Source organism: Artemia sp. Qi Xiang Cuo, chromosome 4 (genome assembly GCF_049724085.1).
Source record: "Artemia sp. Qi Xiang Cuo chromosome 4, ASM4972408v1, whole genome shotgun sequence".
NCBI lineage: Eukaryota > Metazoa > Arthropoda > Branchiopoda > Anostraca > Artemiidae > Artemia > Artemia sp. Qi Xiang Cuo.
Genome location: NC_142797.1, coordinates 73,835,456 through 73,862,476, shown reverse-complemented (window position 1 = coordinate 73,862,476; position 27,021 = coordinate 73,835,456). Strand labels below are relative to the sequence as shown.

The 27,021-nt window shown below is 36.9% G+C and overlaps 1 long non-coding RNA gene across 3 annotated transcripts in view; it reads left to right on the top strand.

Annotated features, from left to right (window-relative positions):
• The window catches only part of LOC148953424 (uncharacterized), a 35,182-nt gene extending 8,575 nt beyond the window's left edge, over positions 1–26,607 (top strand). Inside the window, exons 2-4 of one of the 3 annotated variants that reach the window (XR_016141710.1) lie at positions 9,758–10,133; positions 17,305–17,555; positions 25,252–26,607. This is a non-coding gene — a long non-coding RNA (uncharacterized LOC148953424). Of the gene's footprint in view, positions 1–9,757; positions 10,134–17,304; positions 17,582–24,835 lie in introns of all 3 variants that reach the window. The other 2 variants (XR_016141708.1, XR_016141709.1) reach the window with 2 other exon arrangements.
• The last annotated feature ends 414 nt before the right edge of the window (positions 26,608–27,021 follow it).

Here is a 27,021-nt window from a genome sequence, read left to right as displayed (position 1 = left end):
ATTTTTTTTAGGTTGAATTTAACAGTCCTTTCGCTTGCTCTGATTAGTGCACTGCGAACATTTGCGTCGTGCTCCTCTATGGTTTCCCCAGATATAATGATGTCATCGACTATGGCGGAAAAACCTTTAATGCTTTTAAATGCCTCTTCGATACGGCGTTGAAATTCATCCTGCGCTGAAATCAACCCAAACGGCATGCGTTTGAACATGTATTGGCTGTATGGAGTGTTAAATGTTATTAGTTGAGATGATTCGTTGTCAAGGACGAGAGACCAATATCTGTGATGGGCATCCAGCTTGGTGAAAAATTTAGCACTGGAGTGTTTTAGTATTGCTTCATCAAATGTGGGCATTGGGTGGTGGGGTCTTTTGATGGCCTTGTTCAGGTTCTCTAGGTCATTGCAGACCCGGAGGCTTTTGTCAGGTTTTCCGACCACAACTGCAGCATTTACCCAATCTGTGGGGTAAGTAACCTTTTTGATGACCCCAAGCGCCTCCATCCTGTCTAGTTCCTTCGTGAGCCTGTTTTGGAGAGATATTGGGATGTATCTGGCTGGTACAGCCTTAGGTTCGGTTCCTTCTTTGAGTGTTATGTGACACTCACCTTTGAGCTGTCCTATACCTTGAAATGCGTCTTTGAATTCCTCGATGAATGGGTTTGGTTTTGTCACAGTAAGTATCAGCTTAATTAATTTTAGTTTCTGGTTGATTTTGAAGCCTAGGATTGGAACGGGGGCGTCTTTCACTGTGAAGAAGGGCTCTGTCTCAGTGCATCCATTGGTATATGCGCAGTTCAAGCTGCAAATGCCAAGTGTTGGGATCTTTTGTCCTTCGAATTAAGTAAGAATTTGTAGTGTCTTATTGACTTTGGGCCTTGGTTTAAGGGTATTAATAAAAGTTTCAGGTATGATGTTGGCCTGTGCACCCATGTCAATTTTGAAAGTGATACTGATGTGTTCGTTGATTAGGAGCTTCACATATGGTTGATCATCCCCTTTGTTCATCTTTATGGTGTCTATGAAGAGCTCATCATTGCTGTCTGGTTGATGCTCGTTTGTTTGATGTCGTTGATTTATTACATTCACCACCTTTTTGCAGCTTTTGCAAACCTTTGCAAAATGGTTTGGTTTGTCACAGTTACTGCATATTTTTCCTTTTGCGGGGCATTTGTGGGAAGGTGAATAATCCCCTCCACAGAAATAGCATTGTCTTACAGATGGGGCATGGTTTGATTCCTTTGCCCTCCTGAAAAAATCCACTTCATGCTTTATGCATGTTTCTTGATAAGCTTGGCTGCCACAAATATCAGGCTGTGACATTGTCCTGAGCTGCACCTGGGTTTCTATATGTGTTCGCACTATAGTAATTGCTTGTGACAGAGTTAGATTGGAACCTGCTTGGAGGAGTTTCTCTCTGACTTTTGCTGAAGAGATGCCACATACAAGTTGGTCTCTTACCATTTCATCTCTCATGGCTGTTGTGGAATATGCACATTCACGAGCCAAAAGATTCAGATCAGTTATGTATTGATCCACTGGTTCACCATCTCGTTGATCACGTTTACCACTCTTACCATTTCATCTCTCATGGCTGTTGTGGAATATGCACATTCACGAGCCAAAAGATTCAGATCAGTTATGTATTGATCCACTGGTTCACCATCTCGTTGATCACGTTTATGAAAGAGATATCTTTGAAACACTGTATTGCACTGAGGGAGGAAATATTCACTGAACTTGTCCATGTACGGTTGAATTTTTTAACCTGTTCATCAGCTGTAATTGTAAATGTACTAAAAATGTATCGCCCTATATCTCCAAGCCAGATCAGCAGGAAGGCGCATTGCACTTTTTCTGTCTTTCCACTAAGGGGTCCTTGGAACATCAGCTTTACTTGATTCTTAAATCTTGTCCATGCCTCTTTGAGGTTATCACTTGTCCAATCCATTGCAGGGTAGGGTAGGGGACGTTGGCTTCTATGTTGTTTTAGAGGATCTGACACCATGTAGAAAGTCTCAATGTTTATTCATTTGAAATAGAAACCCAGGTCACCTAGAACAGAAAGGTAAGAATATTACACTCTCTTTTCATACGACTTCTGGAGAATTTGTTTCTTTGTTTCAAGGTTGACAACAGAAAAAATGATAGGTGAGTTTGACCTAGTTTGGTTATTTGGGTTAGCTAAGTGACGGGGATTTATGACAGATATATTTGGGAGGCTATACTCTTGGGACAAATACTGCTAGATAAACTGTCTGTTGTCTGGTTTTGCCGGCACTCCAAACACAACAAGGTTCAGTTTTCATTTCTGTCTGTCTCTATCTTCGACTATTAACTGCTTCATTTTGTTCTCTAAGTGGCTATCAAGATCGCTTTTTAAAGCCTGTACCTGCGAGACTAGAAGACTATTCAGCAAGTCCTGGTCGACGGCGGCACTAGACATTTGCTCGAGGTTATCTATCCGTGTCTCAATGGCTTAAAAATCTATGATCCATACCTTCAATCACTTCACGCTTAAACTCACTAAAAGACATTTTGACGGCATCTTTAATTTTCACATCAAGATCCTGAATGACAACTAGGGCTGGTTGAACCGGATCAAGGGATTTGGTAATAGCATGTTGGATATCCGATGCATTTAGTCTTGCTTGTTTGTCACCTTTACACATAGGACAATGCCACTTGTATCCAATACGCCTTGTCATCTTTGTTAAGAGAGTATACTCTAGCTCAGTCATTTCGAGACAATCTATACAAAGCCATTGATTGCAACCATCACAATTCATCGCACTTGATTCTTCATCTAAATTACAATCACAAGCTGCACACTGATCAGTTCCTTTTTTTGGACTCATGCGAGGTCGTTTCGGCGGCATTTTTACAAGTATAGGACGAATAGCGCATTGTGGTTTCACTCTATCGGCGCCAAATTTGAAAAAGCGGGATCCCCTGAAAAATGTTCTGGAACATCAATGTTTACAAACAAACTTCACAGGTGTGTTTGTTTATTAACTTTACCGTTTTTTTTTTTTTTACGTGGCAATATTCAAACAACTTAATAGATGGCACTTAATCCATTTACTTTTCAATGTCCAAAGATCTTCTTTCAAAGGGGAGCAGGTGGGTCTCTTTATTAAATTTATTGTTCTTTATGCATGGAGGTTTCTATTTCTCAGTCTTTTTCTCTGGGATTCACTATTCTGCTATCTCAATTTAACTAATTCACATTATCAAAAACTAGTTAAAGTGGCCATATTTGCATCACTATCATCACTCTGATAGTGACAAGTTATGGCATAGTGATTGGGAACAGATTAAAAGAAAAGAAATAGCTAGGCAGTGTCAGAAGGTTGTGCTTAACTCAGAATAATAACAGATGAAAAGTAACTGCCAGTTCAACAGGAAGAATATTCAATGAAGAATATAAGAGATGCTTGGAAGAGTTGCTGGGGAAGGAAGAAAGCCTTTAAAAATACAAAGTGCCTTATTCTGTTGTCTTTGGGGTGGAATAAAATGGGATCTGAAAGAATTCAAGTAAATAAGTGGACAGAAATTTAGGTAAGAATGAAGAAGAGCAAAATAAATAGAACATATAGCATCTAGAAGCAAAACGAATTTCATAGGGTGCATAATACCAGTGTTCCTTCCATGCTTCAATCTTAAACTATTAATATGTGGCTTCCAACTTAAATTTAAGTCAACCAGCATACCTAGGTAACAAAAAATATCAACATGTAATATCTCTGCTCTTGACACTGAAGACTTAATCAGCTTAAGACCTGGAAGGGCTTGTGATATATGTGAATATACCATAAATTTAGTTTCTGAAATATTCAAAGCTAGCCTATTTGCAGTAAACTATGCTACTAGTCTATCAAATGCAAGAGTTAAATTATGTTATACACTATCCTCATCAACTACAAAAACAGTACAGGCTGTGTCATCAGTGTATAATGCAGTCAGCCCCAGGTCCAAAATTGAATTACTAGTAACATTAATATAAATTAGAAACAATAGAGGGCCTAGAATTCAACCTTTTGGTACCCTTACATTATTTGACTGATTTGAAGACAATGATTTAACATTGCCCCCATCAATACATGGAACTATCTTCCAAAGATGACATTATTAACACATTAGCCTGACCTCATATGGCACAATTTTTCATTTAAAATTATATGGCTTATTGTATCAAATGCTGTGTGTATTTCCACAAATCTGGTAGCTGGAATTTCAACCTTATCCAAAGCGTCATGTATAAACTAGGTTACTGGCAAAATAGCATGTTCTGTGGAATGGCCTTTGTAAAACCCAAATTGGAACTTACTGAAAAAAACTATTCTCTTCAAGGAAATCTCACATACAAACAACATTCAATATTCTTTCCAAAAGCTGAATGGATAGATATAGGCCTATAGTTAGCAGGGCCACTAACATCACCCCCTTTATGCAGTGCAATGGCATAGGTGGACTTCATGCTAGAAGGAAGACTCCATTCTTGAAACAAAGATTAATAATATGCACAAGAAAATTAACTACAGGATACTAGGTATAAACGATTTAAGTAAATTTGTAGAAGATCTGTTGGTTCCTTCTGATTGTCCATTTTTGAGTTGATGAGGTACCATCATCAATTCAGCAGCTGATAATGGGGTGAGGAATATGGATTGGTGAGTAAAGGGGTAAAAATTTTTTGAAGTCAGCAGAATTTGGTGTTAAATTTTGGGATGCCTCTTCTGACATCTTTTCGCCTATTTTGGTGAAGGGAGTTTTGAGCATTTTAGCAACATTAATTTTTCCTTTGACAGCTGTATTATCATCCAGGGTCATTTCATCCAGAAGAGAATTCATCTTTTTTTTGCAGATACAATCATTTATTAATGACCATGCCTTCTTAGGAGATACATGTGCATTATTGAATGCCTTCAAATAGTACTGCTATCTAGCAGACCTTAGAGCTTTGGTTAGGCAATTCTTGTAAGCTTTAAAAGATTCTGGTTCATCTCATCTAGATGAGACAAATATTTTTTTATACAGCATGTTCTTTAATTGGCTTGACCTTAGTAGTCCTCTTGTAATCCAAGGCTTTTTGGGTCTTATTGTAACCACTTAAACCAGTTGAAGACATGGGACAAGCCATATTGAGTGCTTTGATGAATTTGTGAACAAAATAATGTGAAGCTTGACTTGTATCCTCACAGTCTAAGCATGATGAGGGGTCAATTTTAAGCAGCCATTCATTCAATTGCTGAACAAATGTAGTGTGTCTAGTCTACTAGTTGTCTTGATTGGAGTTGCTGCTTGCCAACACATATGAATCACCATCAGAAGCATAAAGTGGTCTGATGTGTCATTTACAATGACATTACATGAGTCAAACTCATTATTAAGAAAAATATTGTCAATTATCATTGCTGTTGAGCCCAGCAAAAGATAAAGTATTAAAAATCAACAGCCAAAGGTGAATAATATATGGATGAAAGAGCATGACTAGGATTACTTATATTAATATTAGAATCTGCAATATACATAATCTTCTGACTGCTCAATTGCAACAGAAGAAAATATATCCAACTTACTTATAAAATGTTGCAGCAAAGAACTAGGTGATCAACAGAACAAGCAACACAAAACTTTATCAATCCCAAAATCAAGTTCAACAACACGGAATTCAAACACCATTTCTTCACACTTAGAATCAAAATCTGAAACAATTCTACAAGAAATATTCTACAATACAAGAAATATCACTATAAATAAAAAAAAATAAAGGCCTGCTCTCGATTTAGTATTCCTAGTCTTAGAAATAAAATTATAACCATTAATATTTGTTAAGTGACTACTTGTCTCATCTAAGAAAGTTTCACAAACACCTAATATATTCACTCAGTGGTAAGGAAGGAATGAAGATAAATGGTTCAAGCTATTCATCAGCCCACAACAATTTAAACTTGCCAGCCTTATGCTACCAGGATAAACATGCTTATTAATCTCATTAGGGAGTAAGTACTTGTTAACTGGGAGGGGCATAATAGAAATATCATAATCATTGTCTGAAAAACCACAATCAACCGAATTTTTAATAAATCTAATGGGTCTCTTTCAAAATCTTCCAACCTACTTGATGTCCCATCACTGGTAGATCAACTGTAATCATTGGACTTACCAAGCAAAAAAATGAATTTTCAAAATGGCATCAATAAGGAGCAACTCTGGACTCTATTTTTGGGGCAACTCTAGACACTGTTTTTGGTGTCTGGTTTTGCCCCATACTGATGGAAGAGGTTTTCCTAGCGTGGAAAATGGAATTAGATATAGCTGGATGTAAAAATTGCAAAGTATTCCAGTTTTGTTATAGAGGACCTGTAGGCTTCTTTTCATTCTATGCTTCAAAGTATGAAGTGGTTTGATCTTTGCAATATCAGTGTTGTTTTCTTCAGATGCTGATTATTATAATATTCTTTTACTGATGGCTTGCTACTATATTTGAAAGGGGAATAGTCCTCCTGATCCATAATTAGTCAGGCCTGCTGTTATTCAATTTGTAATTAGGAATACATCTTTTTGAGCAACTGCAGAAGAACTTTCTTTGAAGAAGAATACCCTTATGGATACCACAAAACAATACAAGACAAGAATGCAAGAGTTTGAGCAGAGTGGCGCTAGTGGTAGCAATAATGGCAATGACAGTGTTCAGTAGAGCACTGAGCTTGCTTTTAACCCCAAACAAGAGAAAAAGCTTGCTGCATACCTCAAAAAATGCTCACTGTTGAACTATGGGTGGACTCCCTGTGCAACAAGAAAGTTAGCCTACCAATTGGTAATAACAGTGAAGATAAAATTCCCATTAGGCTGGTAACTGAATGAGAGAAAAAGAGTGGACTGGATAAAGAGTAAATTGGAATGCCAGTTTCTCCATTAGAAAACCTGAAAATACAAGCCAGGCTCATGCTGCTAGCCTTTATGCTGTTGGAATTGGTTCCTTCCTTTGAAATCTTCTGGAGTTGTATTGCAAGTATCATTTTCCTGCTGGTCAAATTTGGAACTGCAATGAAACAGGAGTACCCACAGTTTAGCAGGCCCCAAAGGTGATTACTAAAAAGGGAACAAAATAGGTGGACAGACCATGTTGGCAGAAAGAGGGGAAAATACCACAATGCTATGCTTTTTATCTTCAACTGGTCAGATGATTCCACTGCTGTCTGTTTTTCCAATAGTCAAAGCTTCAGCGAGGATTTGTCAAGATGGACTGCCAGGATGCATTGGCTTAGCCCATTGCAGTGGATGGATTACCTTGGAAAATTTTCCTTTGTTCCATGGAACACTTTCAAAAAGAGGTGAAACTCAGCAAAAAAGACTATTTTGCACTTGTTTGACAATCACAAAATCCATATCTCAATAGAAGTAATTTCCTTATGTGAAGATAATGACATCTACCACCTTAACTCTCCTCCACGTTGCTCCCATTGTCTCTAACCCCTTGACATTTTGGTGTGTGCACTATTGAAACATGCCGTCATGGAGTTGTTTGCCAATTAGATGCAGTTACACCCTGGTCAGGGAACTTGCAATACATGAAATAGCAAAGTTGTGGAAGCATCTTATTCTTGAAAAGCTGAATCATCTAACATCACAGATGGTTTCAAAAAAGAAGGAATTTGACCTTAGAATCTGATGTTTTCACAGAAGCTGATTTTGTGCCAGCTGAAGTGAAAAACCACCCAGACCCAGCTGAATAGAATGTCCCAGATCATTCCAATATGGATGATCCTCGCCCTTGTTCAGTTCAAGTTTCATCTCCTGTCTTGATGGATTAACAGCATTCAACACTGAACTTGCCTGTATCCCTGACTCCTGAAATCATTAGACCATGTCCAAAGGAAAAATGCAAGTGGATCCACATGAAAAGTGCAGGGAAGGCAAAAGTAGAATACTGAAAGAAATACCTGAAAAAAGAGCAGTAGAAGTACAGACTGAGCTAAGGCTTGCTAAGAAAAACTTGAAGGCTTCATTCTTTGCTGACAAAACTAGAGATAGCATTTCAGACATAGATATGCAGCTCAACAACAAGTCTTTACGTAGTGGAAGTATCAGTGAGCTTGATATTGATGAAGAATTTTTCTGTGGTAATTTTGTATTTGCAAAATTTATGGTGGGAAAGAAGCAAAACTCTGCTTTTCATTATGCTTGTGAAATTAATGAAATAAGTGGCAGAGTAGCAAAGATAATTTATCTGCTTTAGTCTGGGGGAAGTTCATCTTCTGTGAATGTCGAGATTATGCAGTAACTGACTTTCAGGACATTATCATGAAGCTTCCTGTGCTGGTTTCTGTAAGAGGAACTGGGCAAACAGCCAAAGCTCTTGTATTTGGCTGTGATTTGGCCTAATTTTCCATAAAATAAATTAAATGTTACATTTAACTTGTATATTATCTAAATTAAACATTAATAATATCTTAAATACGTTATTACAAGCATTAAATAATGAATGTCTGGAAATGCCCCATGTGTGTCGAAAGTCACCCCATGGTTGGGGTGACTTTTGGACACTTAACACCAGCACATTGATTTTTTACATGCTGTATCTGCTTGACCAACAAGTTCTAAGTCACCTGCATGTAGAATTACTTTATTGTTATGGATTCTAGACACATCAATTGAATAGGGTAGGTCCTTAGACCAGGCATTAGGGCACTCCACTTCCAACTTCAGCAAACTTGGAGAAGAATGTCTTTTCTTCCATATCAAATATTTTAATAATGTTTTTTTTTTATTTCTTAGGAACCGCATCACCTTCTCAACAACATCCTTATTTTTTCCTTTGGCTTGAAGCTTATGTGGATATTTCTTTCTATGGTAGACCTTTCCAAAAACTTTTGCCAAGTCCAGTTGTATAATTTCAACTGGAAACCCATGGTCTAGAAGGTGGGTGACATATTTATACAAATAGATTAAGTTTATTTCAACTGACTAATCAGCTCTAAAGCCACGCTGACATGATGAAAATAGTTTATGGATTGTCAAGTGTTTCAGGATTGCTGTGTTAACAATCCATTTTAGTTGCTTTGCAACCACACAAGAAATTATGACTGGCTTCTAATTTCTTGTGTGTTTATTGCTGTAACCCTTATGTATTGAGTTATGTAGGCTTTTCACCAATCTGGGGGGATACATTTTTCATTGGTTGATGTGAAAAAGTTGAGTGTGTGGCCTTGATTTTTCATCATGCAGTTCTTTATGAAGCCTAGTGGGTAAACCATCAGAGCCCACCAACTTAATTTGGTTCATCTTTTTCAGGCAAGTCTCTAAGTTTACCCCACTGAATGTAATGGGGGATATAGAAGTTTAATATCATATGCAGGCGGTGGGGATCTGGGAGGGAGGCATCATCAGCTGGCTTTAGAACAAAGGTAGACTGCTTGTTCAGGGCATTAGCAGATTCCTTTGAGTCACCTATCAGTCATTCTGTTTATCTTTTGTGACAGAATGTCAGCCAGTTTTATAAGCCAAGGTGTATGTTTGACTTGCTTGCTCCTGCAACAGCCCCCTCATATTAATCAAATTGATTCCTTGATATATTCCTGACTTGATTTCATACCTTAATATTTTTTTTGTACTATTCCTTATGCTTTACATTCTGCTTAGGTAATCTCAAGCAATTTTGCTTTTTATTTGTCACTCTCTTTAATCCTTTTCTTTAATGAAAGTCTTGAGTTTTGAGCTATCGTTTTTTTAAGTACCTTTCCTTTTTGTTCCAGGATTCATCAACACCACTATCATGAATAAAGGACCAGTCCTACTTTGCCAACTCATGCTTCATTAGATGGTAATTTCTGTACACATGTGTTATAAAGGCTGATGGTCCTGGCTGGAGTCTAAGTGAAAATTTTATGGCAATATTATCACATGCACCAATTGGATATATTGGGATCACATCTAGTTTTGCTTCATGGTCATCTACTTATATCAAGAACCAGTGAACTCTTGACGGTTCTTGTGCCTATGGGAAATTAACTGCTTGATAAAATGAATGTCTATCTAAAAAGTCAAGAAAAAGCCTAGCAGATTCCTGTCAAGAATAGCCAGAGCCATCCACCCACTGTTCAGAAGTTAGTTTAAAATCTCGAAGTTCAAGTAGGTTTCCTGTCAGTGCTTTTAATTTAACTTGGACTTTGATAAACCTTGCCAATATAAACTGGGCTACTATATAGGTCTACCAATATCCATATTTGTTAGATTTTTAAATGAAAAAATAATAGGCCTACAGTAGTGGTAAGAATGATTTCTAACTGTACATCTGGCTAAGCTTGGAAATAATTGTAGGCCTACAGATCTAGGGGCTTAGAAGTTGGCAGAAACAAAAGCAGACATGAAAGCAAAAAATTCTATTTAGACTGTTAAAGAACAAAATTTCTTTTTTCAAATAAAAGTAATGATTAGTTTTTAACTTAAAATGCCTGGAAATTATGCTATGCTCAAGAGGCCTACCACACCTTCTAACCCCCCTCCCTTCCACTATTTTTGGTAAAGTTTGCCAAGCTTAGCATGGAAAGTAAATGGAACTGAGTCCATTCACTTTAAGCAAATTTTTAGAAGCATTAAGATAAAAGTAAAATTTTTGCTTAAATATGGGCAAGGAAGGCTAAGTAGATAAAGATGCCCCCTCACATGTATAGTAATTACTGTTTACTTTAAATTTTGATATACCACTCTTTATTATCATTGAAAAAAATTCACCTTGAAAATCCACTTTCTGCTGGCCTTTGAAATCAAAGTCAATTTTATCCTAAAATATGAGGAGAGATGCTGCCCTCTTCAACACTCATGATATCTACTCTTTCTGCTGAAATCTTAATCTTGTGGCCTACTCTTTTATTCCTGAGGCACTGAGATAAAAAAAAAATATTTCTTAGTTTTGCTTAAATTGGTATGGGGCTCAAACTCCTTTATATATGATAGTTTTAATGTCATGTTTATTTCCAAGTGAAAAACGAAGAAACAAATGGCATTAGAAGAAAAAAAAAAATAAGTTGTGTCTTTTATGTCAGATGGCACTGGTATCATATCATGGTTTCAGAAATAGCTGCAATCTTGTTAAGAACAAACTTTAGCCCACAGTAACCAAAAACATAAGAGTATGTTTAAATAAAAAACTGTCAAATGAGAATCACAGGAAAAACCTATTTTTTGTTACATATTGTAAAGAACTAACAGATTAAAATGTAAAAAACATTAATTAATTTTATTTGTACCAAATTTAACAATGATTGCTTAATATGGAAAATTAAAGTCAAACTCAATGACTAAAGTGAAAAAGCTAAATAATAGAATCCAAAAAACCTAAATCAGAGGAGCAAGTCCTTGGATTTGATAAGAATGATCTTGCCAATTTAACTGGTCATTGTAATAATTAACATTGAACACTGGAATCAATTCTCAGAAATTAAGGAGAAGGGGGGGTGTTTGATCAAAATCCAGGGAAGAGAATTTTACTATATTTTCTATTTTTTAAATTCTAGTGGGGAACGGAAAAAATCTTGGAGGGCAAATCAAATATATAGGTGTAGGCTAATATATTTTTTCCTAATGACAGTCTAAATATAATTATTATAATAGCTGTTAATTTAAACTGATTGGCATAATTGTGATATTATTTAATTTCTAAGAAATGTCGGTTTACTAAAAACTGAAGAACTTTTTGTCTATATTTCAAATGCTTCTTATTGAATCAAAAGTTTGTATTTAACATTTTGATTGCTAAGCATTCTATATGTATTAAATGAAAACTTATAAAAGAAAAGAAGGAAGGCAAGCCATTTTTTGAAGAAAAAAATTTGTGCTGCAATGCGCTGCAATTCCTGCAATATGATCCCGAGTGATGAGTGAAATACTTTAAATAGTATCTTAAAACAAATACAAAGTACTTGGTTGTTAATATATTTAACTTGGATTTTCAGATATGTGACTAAATATGTCTTTAGTAGTTAAATACTACAATACATATTTAAATACCCTAATGCATGAAATCAAATAACTAAAACATGAAAAAAATTATACAGAACGAACGTTTAATATGGTAACCATATGAGTTTTATATAGGATACACACTACTCATAGAAACATTATATAAATCAAGAAAGATGAATGTAAAAACCCGTGACAGTCTGTTTCACTCATCTAACTTTTTTTTCTTTCAACATTAATTATTTTGCGATTCTATCGTCCTTAAGTTAATTTCTTTTACATGTACAAATGGTGTTTCCAACTAAAAAAAGGGGCTGGACAGGAGCAGACAAAACAATTGAGGCGACATATTTGTTGAATAATTTTGAAATTGTTTCATAAAGAAGAAACAAACCAATCAATCTTTCCTCTTTCCTTTGGAAAACAGTAGTTTGCTATCTATGATTTTAAAGAAGTGTTATTGTAATCAGACTCTGTTTTATTTTGCAGGATTTTTGTGGAATCACGTATACTAGTAGTTGCTGCATCAGTTTAAGTAGTCTTCTGCTTCTGGAGCTTCCTCTGTATGGAGGAGGATTTCTTATGGAGAAGGATGATCTCTAAGGATATAATAAGGCTTTTGAAGCAGGTGTCTCGCTCGACAACAGAGAGAACTCTCCTCTTAAGATATAAACTCAAAGTAGATAAAGTAGCTTTCACGAAGTGTATATCTTGAAAAAGTAGACACTGTGGTGTATTTTCGTACATTGTTCCGTTTGTCTGCTGATCTAAGTTACTTAAAAATTAAGTTTTAACTTTGTCTTTTTTGTTTTAAACATGATTCATAAAGAGAATGTGTTACAGCAGCAAGGAATGTACCAGTAAAAGTGTACCATATAGTTGAGATTCTTTTACTAGCAAAATATAGACAAACAGAAAAGTAGTAAAGACTGTAAAACTGTGGTTGGTCTATTCAAATCCCCTAAAATGATGTATTCGTCTGAATGGTGTATTGATCTCACATAAAAGCTTCTTAAATGTTTAATCAGCCAAATTAAATTCGCATAATAATAATCTGGTTTAAATTAATTAAGTTTGTTCTTTATAGAATTGTGTAATTTGCTGCAATATTTAAATGATAATTCTTTGGTACCAGGAGGAGATGTGCGAAAATTAAATTTGTTTTTACTTTTTTTGGTGCCTTGTGCTCGATGCTTTCAGCTCAATGTGACACGGAACTTTGATAGATTGAAATCGATTTCAAATATTGTTCCCTAGTCAATTATGTATCATTATGTCTTTTAACCTCCTGTAGTCATGCTTGTTAAGATACAAACCGTAAATCCATTAAAATTGAATTTAACCTTAAATTACCCTAAATTGTATAGTGAGATAAGGAATGATACTGTAGATTCGGTGGTCAGTAATGCTTGGGAGCCATTGACTCAATTGCACCGCACTTTCTCTTCCACGGTTTGATGGACTAATTGTTGTCATCGGCAATCTTAAAGGCATCAATGGAGGGAGTGGTGATACAATATGGAAAAGATTGTTTTTGTGGGCAACCACTCTTTTGGAGAAGTAGTGGTTGCGGACTCTGTTATCTGCCCTTTTATGGACAACTTATTGCTATGCCCCCTTGTCCTGGACTATTCATCAAATTGAAAGTGCTTTTGATGGGAAGAGTCAGCATTAAAAGCTCAAAGTCATTATGACATCACCATTTCAACGTCTGTGCTTGAGCGTTAGGAGCTGTAGCTTATTCAATGAAGATGGGTAGTCAAGATTTTTGCATCCATCAACAGTTTTTATTTCACTCGTCTTTGGAAAGATTCTATTTATTTCTGATTATTCTTGTTCAGGGGCGTTACAACATGCATTCTAAATTCTAGCATTGGTCGCACAAGACCCTTGTACAGCTTGATCATAACTTTGGATGATCTGCCGCGTACTGTACGCTTTATTATGCCAAGGGTCTTAGATGCTTTGGCAAATGCCGTGTGTGCGTCTTTGTTGAATTTCAATTCTTCATCAACGACAATTTCTAAATCTCTCTCTGCTGCTGAAGAGTCGGAAGCTATCAATTGTCTGAAGCTACGTCTTCCACTCATATGGTGCCCCCTACTTACGTTTTTTCTCCCGAAATGCAGTGTCTTGCACTTTTGAATGTTAGATACAAAATTCTACTTGCAGGCCCAAAGTGAAAGGAAATCTAGGTCTTCTTGTATGGAAGCTCTTGTCACTGACGACTCTGCAGGACCATTATGCTTTGAATCATCAGTGTAAAAACTCACATTATTTCTCACAGCTCTTGTAGCGTTATTAACTAAAATATTTCTACGAAATGAAAAATTCTGTAGTTAAAATTAAATAAAACTGATTTTGAGTCACCGTAAATAAGATAGGAGCTACTTCTCACCTCAACCCTCCACACTTTATTTTAAAATTTATCTTCCATGTAAATATGCCTCAAGAATGAAAGTTGATTTTGCAATATCTGCTTTCCATTCAACAAACAAATTATGTTGCAAAGCATAAGGATGTTTGCCACATGTTGTATGCTTGAGTTTAGCTGTTTGTCACAGTACTTCAATATAAGGAAAACAACATTTTCAGATACAAGTTGCCATTTTTACAAAAAAATTAGTTAGGCTATCACCCCCTTCCCTCCCTTATTGAGGGATACGCTATTCCTTAAATGAAAGGGAGGTCGGGGAGCAAGCCCTCCTCCCTCTCCTTTATATTCATTTGAGGGACTTCTCATTGAACGTTTTAAAATTTGGCCCAAATAATGTACCTTTGGGGCTTTATCTCCCTCCCTCTTCAAAAGAAAAGAAAGATCAATTAACTTCTCTATCAACTCCGTATTATTTAACATCCCCAAACTTCGCTATCATTTTGCTCTTAGACTTAGAAACAAAACTAAAAAAAGTGAACCACATGTCCACTACACAGTCTGATAAAGTTATTTAAACCCTTTGCTAACAGTCTGTTAAAAGCATTGCCCTTACCTTTTTAATGAAATTACTTCTGATGGTAAGATCCCTTGCTCGGAATTGGTTGTTTCTACCCCCATGAAAAAGAAACGTAGCAAATAAGGTTCCAATGGTGGCTGACCTATTACACTTACTCCCGGTTCCTGCAAATTCTATAAAAGCTTTTTAGCTGAATGGTTAAAAGTAAAAATAATCCCATAACCACAAATGATGGATCTTTGGTAATGTCGCACCTTATATTCTACATCCGCCACCCACTACCTTGCTTACCTTATGGATACAATATGTAATGAACTTGAAAAACCTAATACTTGGCATTATAGTAAAGCAATGGACTTACGAAAAGCTTTCAGTATAATTAGCATCAATTCATAACATCAAATTGACCTGTATTTAATAAGAATAATTGTGTCTTTCCTCTCCAGTAGACAAAAAGTAGTTAAACGCCTAAGTGGACGCCTAAGGGACTAAGCGGAATGGGTGTTGAGTTACAAGTTGGGTTAAATAGGGTTTAGTTAAACAGAGGTTGAGTTGCATGTGATTTGAGCTAAATGAGAATTGAATTGTATGGGGGTCGATCTGAATGAGGGATGAGTTAAATGGGGTTTAAGTTAAATGGGAATGAAGTTGGACGAGAGTTGAGTTAAATGGTTTAGTTAGACGGGGAGAAATACTAGTTTTATTTCTTTATTGTTCAAAGGCTAGATCAAAGAAAATGGAAAACTTATAAGATGTGGATATTTGGCGATTTAATATGGGAAGAAGTGGATTAAAAACTACCAATACCAATTATAGTGTAGCGTCTGGTGATTTTTTTAAAATAAAGTAGAAAATTAAAAAAAAAGTTGAAAAATTTCCGTCTAAGGATACATAAACAGCATTTTTTATTTGCAAGAAATATTGTAAGCCGAAATCCGATCTGCACATAGCAGGCCTAGGTTAGCTTGGGAGAATACTGTCAAGCAGACTAGTTGAAATTAAGACGTCAGGCCTGCTGGGAACAAAATTTTGCTTTCTTTATCCTCCTGCTACATGTAAGGTACCTAAATAAACAAGGATGTAATGGTGTTTGTTCAAGCAAAGTCGCCAAACGCTTGTTGGCCCTGACGATTTTTCTTTCAATGCTAGTGTTGGTTACTCCTATAGGTTTCAAATGCTCTTTGGGCCAAGTAGCAATCAAGATCGATAGATACGTAAATAAGAATAGAGCTGGGATTAAAGGCCAAGTTATAAAAAATCTTAGTGTCGTTTTAATTTATTAAATTTTCAAGCCAATGCAAAAAATGTTATTAATATGTAGCCCGTTCGTTAGTTAATAAAATCGCTTATTGTTCAAATAACATGCTGTTCTTCAGAGTTTCTTTGATTAGAATTATAAAAGCTTTCCTATCGAAAATATAAATATGTATTTCATAGATATTCAACTAGACAATTTTGTTTCGTTTCTAAACCATTTGGGCCGAACAAACCCAAAAATTGTTGCTGTCTATTTAAGAGTTTAATCGCTGTTTGTAATATGTGCTTTCTACAGAATTAATAAATAATAAGTTATAATATTTTATAAGATATTAATATAATTAAAATAACAGTTTTTAAGAATAGAACTTAAAACCATAATTGTTTGGAAGGCGATTTATACCAATAATTATCTTTTTTGGTACAGTTTCTCTACTTTTATACGCCTCTTTTTTGGTGGGTTTTATTTGGAATGACGCTTTTATCAAGTCTAATATTACTAGCTGATATACGAGGAAAAATTAATCCAAACTCACATTAGTGATGATTAGTTCACATCAAGTTATTTAAATGTAGCTTCTATTTTAGCGCAATTATCAATGGATATGAAATCTTGCTATAGTAGAAGACGAGGGGGGGATGTAAAGGAAATCATGAAATTTGGGCCTACCAACTACACTTTTCACGTTGGAATGAAATTTCTACCCCATTTAAAGTTTTGGTTCAAAAATCGTATAACAAATGTAAATAATGGCTTGTTGTCTTGGGTTGTTTAGACTTTGTAAAATTTTAGGTTTTTGTAAAACTTTGTTGATCAATAAATCTTGAGGTTGAAATACAGGGGTGACCTTTCGTTCTACTCATATTTTCTATTAGCAAATGTAAAACGTATGTGTATATTCCAAGTGTTGGATCGTTGTACTTGGTTCTGACACTGGTCATATTTTCTTAGGGAGACATATTTCTGGTTACCTGAAAAAAGCCTTCGTGTGGGCGAACATTTGGAAAAGCTTCTGCAATGGATCAAAGAGGAAAAATCAAGTTTCCATTCCCTAAAAATTTGTCTAATACAAATATTAGCTTTGTCTACAAAGGAATGTGAAGAATGTATTATTGTTATTCTTTTTTAGATGGAATTCAAAAGAGCCATAGTCAATATCGCTTCAACCAAAATTTTATTGAGTCCGACGCCGGTCAGCCTCCAAATTGTAGAGACCAATAAGAGTACCTGTAGATTACTTCAGGATTGGTCGGGGGTGAGAAAATGCTTGGAAGTTTCCTATGTACTAATAGCCTACTAACGTGAATTGTGATGAGGGTGCCTTCTGTGACAAATAGAAATAATGACTATGAAGAGAAGACAGAAGAAAAATTGCCAGTTGTAAGCTGAAAATTATTACCAGCTAAGTAATTACCGTACTGACTCTTCTGGACCTGCTTAACATTTTAGTCTAGAGCCGCCAATTTACTTTCTAATAAAGGACTAGGAAGCACCAGAATCGCAAAGATAATTTCCATCTGTTGAGAGTTTTACTGTTGATTCGTGAAAATTTTTCTTTGAATGTTTGAAACCTTTAGGAATTATTGTAGGCTAGAGGGAAACGTTATCTGCTGTCTAATGTAAACGGGCTGTAAAAGTTAATTTAGAGCAAAGTGTACTTTTCTTAAAATGTTGTTCTTAAAATGTTAGCAAAAAGAAAGAACTTTTAGTGGTTTTATGAGTTCAGAGTGCAAGAACAGGTTTGTCACTAAGACTAGGAATATGTGAAGGGGAAGAGGTGATGTTGGGCAATGAGAAGATTGTCAGGTAGACAGCTTTAATTTAGTAGGTAGTATCATTAGTAAAGACGGTGAGTGCAGTGAAGATTTTAAAATTGGAACAGCAAAGGCCCAGGGTATTTTTTCACAATTGAAAAAGTTTAGACATAGACATAGGTTTATTAAGATCGAACAGCGTAGCCATGGCTAATTTATGTCGTCTTTACAACAATATGAGAAGAAAAAAAAATACAAATAACGCTATAAAAACACTAACACGTGAATTCAAATAACACTAAGTCTTGTTGTATGCTTCAACGAAAAAGGGGACAAACGTGTTTTTGTAGCGGTTGGTCCTGCAGACAGGGGGTTGTAGCTTCGACTGGGATCTGGTTCTTTGGTTAACAGGAGCATCAGGTGGGAGGATCAGTCTGTGATGGGGCGAAGATAGCAGTGACTTGCCGAGGGACATGATCAGTGATAATCGTCTGTCGCTGAGAGATTCAAGGTTCAGTTCTTGCAAGAGTTTGTTGTAGTCGTCACTTCTGTTACCAACGATTATGTTAACAGCTCGTTTCTGCAAAGATTCAAGGTCATCGCAAAGGTAGTGGGTGCTCTGGACAAAAAGGTCCCCAGACAGCGACGGCATATTCGAGTAGAGGTCTCACATACGTAATATAGGCATTTTTTAGGCTTTGAGTGTCGCAGCCAAACCTGCGCATCAGGACTAGGGTCTGAAGTGATGCATTGCCAGCCTTAATAACCTTCTCCACGTGTTCGGTGAATGTGCAATCCATCGATAATGTGACTCCGAGGATTTTTGCAGATGGAACAATAGGGAAAGGGACTTGGGGGAATTCCAGATCACGTTTTAAGGGGCAAAACCTGAGGATCATTGATTTATCTGCATTCAGTGTCAACTTGTAACGTTCACAGTCCTCAGAGAAGGATGCCAGAAGGGTCTCGCTGAACTGACGTTCGATTACACCTTCTCTCACGAGGTATTTGAGGACAAATGATAAATCGTCGACGAATTTGAGTCGCTCTTCGAAATTCTGAAGGAGGAAGTTGATGAGGGAGATAAATATGAAACCAGCAAGTCTTGTACCCTGAGGGGCTCCACAGGTAAGTTTAGACCAGTATGAGATCAAGTCACCTTCAAACAATGGAAATACACACTGCGTTCTGTCCTGAAGGAAGCTCATCACTAATGCAAGAGACCGCTTCTGTGCGCCCATTGCTCGCATATTTTTTGCTGCCGTAAGATGACAAATCAGGTCAAATGCCATCCTGAAATCGGCGAGAGCTAGGTCGATGAAGGTACTGCCCTTGTCAAGCCACTTAAAGATAATATCAACTAGGCGCACGAGGCATATCGAGTTATTGCAACCTTTGAGGCCGCCATACTGGTAACGGTCTATGTTTTCCCGCGTTTGCTTGAGCAATTCACGCAGGATGAATGACTCGGTGACTTTTGCAAAGGTAGATGTGATTGATATCGGTCGTAACTCGTTGCAAGATTTGGGTGTTTTAGTCTTCGGTATAACACGCACAAATTCGCGTTTCCAGCACGACGGGAAAGTTGACTGGGCGAAACATTCGCTGATGATGTGTCCAAGTGGCTTGGCGAGGAAAAGAGAGAACTCTCGTATTAACCTTATAGGCAGCTCTTCAGGAAAAGAGCTACTGGATGGACACAACTTGTTCAGCTCTTTGAAAACTTGATACTCAACTATTTCGATTTCACCTTCGTCAGGGCATATTGACAGTAGATTCTCTATTTCAGTGTTAGTGAGGGCAGGAAAGGATGTACAAATGTCAGTAAAGTAATTGTTGACGTCATTTGCACTCACGAGTGACCCATCATCGTTCAGAATACGGATACTGGATGATATTGTTTTTCCAGCAATCTGCCTCACTAGACGGTGCCATTTACGGGGATCCTTTTTTATTTCAGGGTCCAAAAGGGATTTTCCGAAGGACTATCTTGCCTCGCGACAAAGGCTAACGATTTTGTTTCTTAATAATCGTAACGACGTTGCGTCTCCACTTGACTGCCTTACAGTGGTTTTTTCGCGAATCAGCTGTTTTATTTTTGGAGTGATCCAGGGCTTGTCAGATTTGCTCACGACAAATTGCTTTTCCGGGAAAACTTCTAAGTATTTCTCATAGAGTAGGGACTGAAATATTTCTGCTTTCCTGTTGACATCGCTTTCGTTGTATATTTCGCTGAAGCAGTGAGTACCGACCCACATTCCGTACGTATTAATAGCAGACTTCGTGATAGGTCTCCGGAGTACTTTTATTTTCTTAAGCTTCCTGATTTCACTTTTTGCCTTCATCAGCAGAGTGTGATGGTCCGATTTGCCCAATGGCCCGTTCGAAGACACGTCTTTGTAATATGGAGCAAGGTTTGTAAGAATAAGGTCAAGGGTGCTCCCGGTGACATGGGTGTGTATCTTGACCACTTGTGACATACCCAGCGTATTAGCAAGCCATTGTTTCTTTGTTTGGTTGAAGTCACCAGCTATTATGAAGCCCGGGCGGCTATACCGCTGACGTAATGTGTCTAACGTAGACTGAAGGTAGGATACCAACAGTCGTCTGTTCTTGGCGCTTCCAGGATAGTAGATACTTGCAATAATGATGCAAGAGACATCTCGTGGTAAATTTTTTGGCTTGCATAATGCCCAGATCGCTTCATGGTTAGGGTCATTGAAGTTATCTAAATATTTACAGGGGATATCATCGCGTACATACAGGGCAACACCTCCGCCAATCCTGTCTGTTCTAGTGTTCAAGAAAACCTTGTAACCAGCCATCCTTCCACTTGTTTCGTCGAGCTGCCATGATTCGGTAATTGCGGCGATATGGATATTATTCTGACGTAGAATGACATCTAACTCATCTACTTTATTCGTTAGTGAGCGGACGTTGCTCAGAAGGAAGTTTGGAAGTTGGTGTTTACAAGAGAGAACCTGCGGCGATAATACTGGAGGACAATCAGACCCGAAATCATAGGTAGGAGCATTGTTGTCAGGGATCAGCCGGGGCGGTAGGATCACGCGCGGGATTGAGACTAAACACCTCTCACGCTTAGGCTTTTGGCTGGCCAATCGTCCGTAGGTGACTAACACGTCAATCTTAAATTTCTTTCTGCCACCTCTGCGTCCTCTTCTTGTTCGCTTGCGAACTAAGGGAACGTCATCTATATTTATATAAATTCTTAGTGTGACGAGTGTGGCTATGACAGATGGCGCCAAAACAGCAAAATTTGTTGTGAATTTTACTATCGATTTGTAAACATTTTTCTTTGAATGTTTGAAATCTATAGGGATTATTGTAGGCTAGAGGGAAACATTATGTGCTGTGTAATGTAAACGGACTGTAAAAGTTAATTTGAAGCAATAGCGTAATTTTCTTTTTTGCTTCAAATCTTTCACAGGTGGGATTAAAGCTTTGGGCAATTTGCCCTTTTGAAAACATAGAACTGATTTGCCATACAATTCTCAGGTGATGTGTATATTGTAAATTATAAAATATAGAAATTTATTCATTGTAAACAATGTTAAAATTCAACCCTGTTCCTACAAAACCACACTTTATCGTTTTCAAATTATAAACATCAGGTATAACTCTATCGCATTAAAATGCATAATATGCCTGCCTGGTATGTTAAATAGAAAAGTAGAAGGGTTCTAGTGTTTCATCGCTCAACCTGCAACATCCGCTCAACTGGTCTTAATATTGATTCTTATAAATTTGTTTTGAAAGCTTCTTGGAGCCCAAACGGCACCGTGAACTCATAGAACCTCTAAAAATTCTTTTTTTTTGCTTACATTTTCATCTAAGATGCTTAAAAGATCAGCATAATCTAAGTCTAGGAGAGTTTTAATTCCCCATTTGATTCCTTGTTCTCCCATTGCCTTTGCTGTTCTCTTTAGGACAAAGTAGGTCAACATGATCCGTATAAACGGATATAGAACTTAACCCTGCTTAACTCCTGATTTAATACGAAACCAACTACTAGCCTCATTTCCTACCTTAACCGCTGCAATGTTATTCTCGTACATAGCACTGATCACTTTATTGTATTTATCTGGTACATCGGACAAGGATAAGATCTTCGCTAAAGCTCTTCGATCAGCTGAGTCAAACTCTTGCTTATAGTCTATAAAACTTTAAAAATAAACTTCTTTTCTTTTCAAAAATTATATTTATAATCTTCAGTAACTTATCTTTAACCTCACAACCACCATATTAAAAAACTCATTTACCACGCTATTAATGCCTGGGGTCTTATTATTTTTTAAGCCTTTTAGTAGTGTCACTAATTCTTCCTCGCAAAATAAATATTCCTTCACATTCAAAGTGTCACAAACTTTTTCATTCTTTTCTATATCTCTTTCCTTTAACTCTATTTCGGTTTAGCACATTCTCAAAATGTTCTGCCAGTCTATCTTTAACTCTTTCCTTCTCACTAATTGTGAGAAGCCCTATTTGGAAATTAAAAACGTAGCCCTCTATTAAGTTTTGAATGCTGTAAATAAACCAAGGTGTCTTCAGTTGGTGTGCGGCAAAATAACAAAATATGGGTTTTCTGGCCTGATTATAAAGTTTTTAACTGTTATATGGCTAATTGTTGGTTCTCCTACGCTGTTAACAAGTATGGAATCAATTCAACTGATAATGTGGGAATCACACTTCGGCATGTATTACCGTGTGCCGCTATAATCTGGTAACTAAAAAGTCACCTAAAAAATCTACATCTTCCTATAGGCGTCTTTAGCCTATAATTGCCAAAAGGGAACTAATGCTCTGATACCCCCCCCTCTCTCTGGTAAATGCCGTCAATCAAACTGACACAATCAGACCTGAAAACCTTCCCTGACCTGTCTTGGGATAAGGAACAATCAATCGCGTAATAAGAAAGATACTCACTTCTAGCTGCCAGATCACGAACAGGGCAAAAACTGAACTGCCTTAAAAATCGCTCCAACAAACAATGTGAAGTTGCCCGTCGCACGTTGTTGTGATCTCAAAAGAAAAGAACCCCCCCGAAAATATACTGAAAATTTACCCCCTGTGGGATCCTAATCAACTCAAAGAATAATTCTTTGAATAATTCAGATATCGTGGTGAGGAACTGAAGCCCCCCCTTCCTTTTTGTTCGAGCTTTCTGGCACGGTCTACTGGGGAACAGTTGTTTTTCAAGGGCTACGAAGTTATATAATAAGAATTATGGAACTAAATTATTACAATTTTTGGAATTCAGGGTGTGAGAGTTGATTTTAAGATTGATGTTGCGAAGACGGAGTTACTTGACTTAGGGGATTAAATTCTCATGCTACTTACTGAGGATAGATAAGAAAGGGGGCGCATTGGAGATAATAAAATAAAAATTAGCCAAGGTGCATCGTGTTCTTTGTAGTTGAAAAAATTCTGAAAGGATAAGAAGCAAAGATTTAGAACTAACGTCATGATGCTAAATGCCAGAGAAAACAAGGTTGTTCAATATGGTTTTGAAACATGAGTTCCCTGAGAGGCTAAGGAAGATGGACTTGATATTTTCTTGACAAGTTATTGTGGGATAATCATAGGTACTCGTTTGAGCCTTTTAATATCAAACAATAAGTTCTACAAAATCTTAATCATACATGCATGCTCATACATCATGATCATACTCATACATGATATTGTGGAGATGGTTCGGGTGATGGTATACGAATGAAGGATGATTGGTTGCCAATAACTTCTTTTGTTTTGTTAAAATTCAGTTGAGAACAAAGGAATAGTTGGGACACCTTTGAATGGGGTAGTAATAGGAAATGAGAAAAAATTTAAATCTAAAATGCATGGGAATTACATCGAAGGAGTAAAGAGCTAAACTTCTAATAGAATCGGTATGAGAAGGAGTAGTTCTCAAACCGTAGCTTAGTGCTAGGATGAGTTGCTAGTAGTAGCAAACAAGAGTGGAGAGCTTCAGAAGACGTCTGTTTTAGCTTAACGTACCTTTTGGTATGGGAGATATGCTGCTATTAAGAAGCTTGGAGGCTAGGGCTTTTGTCACCTTATCCCTTACTTAAGTCGAGACATAGACTGCACAGCGCGACTTTTTACCGAGAAGCTGCTAGATCAAATGATTCCATTGGAATCTGTTTTTTGTGTGATCGAATAAACTCCTCTCTCCAGAGAGTGACTCTCTCTCACCAAAAACCCCGTCCAATATCTGATTTCTATGTGCTCATATGATTTCTATGTGATTTTCTGTGTGAATTTTCTATGGGGAGGTTTTCAACGGGGGATATTCCATGGGAGGGGGGTTCAAGGGATACTCTTAGAACCCCTTTTGCAAAGATGATTTTCATTTTCGAAGCATTGTAGTGCAAAATTTAACCTTTTGTGTACGATTTGTGAGGTGCAAGCTCCAATTAAATTCACAATAACACGGCATTAAAACTGGAAAAAACAACATCAGAACTCCAGCCACGCCTCTCTCCAGAGAGTGACCCTCTCTCCAAAAATCCCCTTTCCATATCTGATTTCTATGTAATTATATGATTGACGGGTATTGCTTCTTTTATGATGTTGAAAACTGAATTATTAAATATTGAAAAATGCTACTTCTTACTGTTGAATTATTTATCTGTTTGGTCGAACCCGTAACACCGAACTTGTGCTGAATTATTTATCTGTTTGGTCGAACCCGTAACACCGAACTTGTGCTTTTATTTGCTCGTACTGGTTTGGTGCTACAGGTGCAATCCAACGGTGACGTGCAACTTTTTACAGAGAAGTTCTGTTTGATATAATTGTGAATTATGTTTATATACCTGTGTGGGAAGGTGGAACGAAAGTTGGTTCAATGTAATTCGTTTTAAAACAGACTAATTTCGATTTTAGATTCACCGCGAAAATACAAATTGTCTTTGGAAGAAAATACTACTTCTACTACTAGCTAGTCGTTGCAGCATCAAGTCGCCCGAGGACAACACTTGTCATGAACGCTTTGTTCTTTACTATTTCCCATGTGGTTTCAATTTCCTTCATATTTTATTAAGACCTATTCCCACCCTATTCGATCGAGTACCTTGTTTTCGAACCGTCTTTGTCGCCTAAAATTTTACCCCACTTTTTATTTGTTAAGATTGATGGAGAGAAGGTTTTTCCTGGGTCGAAAACTATTTATCTTGGTATCGCCTTCGGAGGTGATTTGAGAAGCTCAAGGCTTCTTGTGGTTGATCAAGTTGCTTTTGGTCTAGGTTTGAGTTGCGCAAAATTTGTATCCTTTAAGCTTAATTTAACAAATTTATTTTTAGCTGGTTTGCCCTCAGCAGTTGAACTCCTGAATGTCTACTACGTTTCCCCACTATGACATTGGCTTACAAACACAGACAAGCTTCGAATTATCTCAGGGCAAAGTTTTTAGTGGCTGTTTCCTTGTATCTACAAAACACATTTGTTTTTAATAAGAACCATATCGATAATCTAGTTGTGTTTGGCTCTGAATTAGAAAATAATCGATATAAAAGCACCAATCGTGTCCTTTGAAACGCGGTTGACATCCTTCCCTGATGTTTCGGCGATAATAAATCTTCTTGTAACTGTTCTTTTTTGTATGCTCTGACGTTATTTGGGTCTAATTTTTATAGCAGATCTGCTTTTGTTTTGTATTTTGTAAGCGGGCTTACAATAAATTATTATTATTATCATTCCTAAGTAAGATGGCTGGAAAGAATTGTGGGTATTGAGACAGTTGTGTAGCTACCACCTACATTGAGTAATTAGTAGCATTTATCCTTATTACCCCCCCCCCCTACCGATCGTACCTGTGTATACATATAGAGGCTTTAGCGAAGATTGGAGGAAAAAAAAATGAAAGATATCTGCCGAACAGGCCTGTCTTTGGGGAGCTACCAACTACAGTGAGTGATTAGTAGCATTTGTGTTTATTGAAATTCTCACCCTCTCCAAGAAAGTCGCTCACAAGAAGACATTTTTTCATGGAGCAACCTGGAATTTTTCTTTGGAAGCGAAACTTGTCAATTCACAGCTTGAAGGCTTAGCTACGTTAGTCAATAATTAACTCCTCAATGTTTTGAAAGCTATGCTTGCGATAAGATGAGCTCTTACTTTGCGTTTAAATTTGATTTGTCAGTTAGGTTAAAGCCTAAATGACAAGTTTTATTTTAGCGTTTTCTGAACTTTTGAAAAACAGATCTGCAAAGAAAGCCATTGTTTGCTGTATTTTTGAAAAGAGTTTCCTAAAAAACGTTATTATTTCATAGAAAAGGGCAAGAAATTATGGTCCGACAAAAACCTGTTATTAGCCTCTAAGTACTGACCTTATGAATCGCCCCTTTAGCGTCATACCCGAACTGCCTGCAGCATATAAAATACCTATTATAGAGATCGGTGCAGTTGAAACGAAAATTCAGTACCTTGATCCTCGGGAGGCATCTTAATCCAATGATATTCTTACTAGGTTCATCATTGAATGTGTGAGTGAGCTTCGCCCTGTTTTAACCGCTCGTTACTATCAGTGGTTTGTTGATGAGTTTTTTTCTGAAACGTTTTAAGAGGACCTACGTCACGCCTATCAAACAGTTCGTGGTAACGAACTGTAAGTAAGGAGCGACCCGGCTCAATGGTTACCGAAACTCTAAAAAAACAGAATTTTGATACCAATAGATAGATCAAAAGAATCAGATTTTAATGCTGATTTCAAATATATAAGTTTCATCAAGTTTAGTCTTACCCATTATAAGTTACGTGCAACAAAAGTACCTGAGAAAATTTGGCTGATTTTAGAAAAAAGGGGGAAAGACCCCCTAAAAGTTATAGAACCTTAATGAAAATTACACAATCATATTCAAAGTATCAGAGAACTCTAATGTAGAGGTTTCAAGCACATATCAAAAATGTGGAATTTTGCTTTTTTTGCCAGAAGAAAGATCACGGATGCGTGTTTAATTGTTTTTATTATTTTTTTTCCCAGGGGTCATCGTATCGACCCAGTGGTCCTAGAATATCGTGGGAAGGCTCATTGCAACGGAAATTAAAAGTTCTAGTGCCCTTTTTAAGTGACC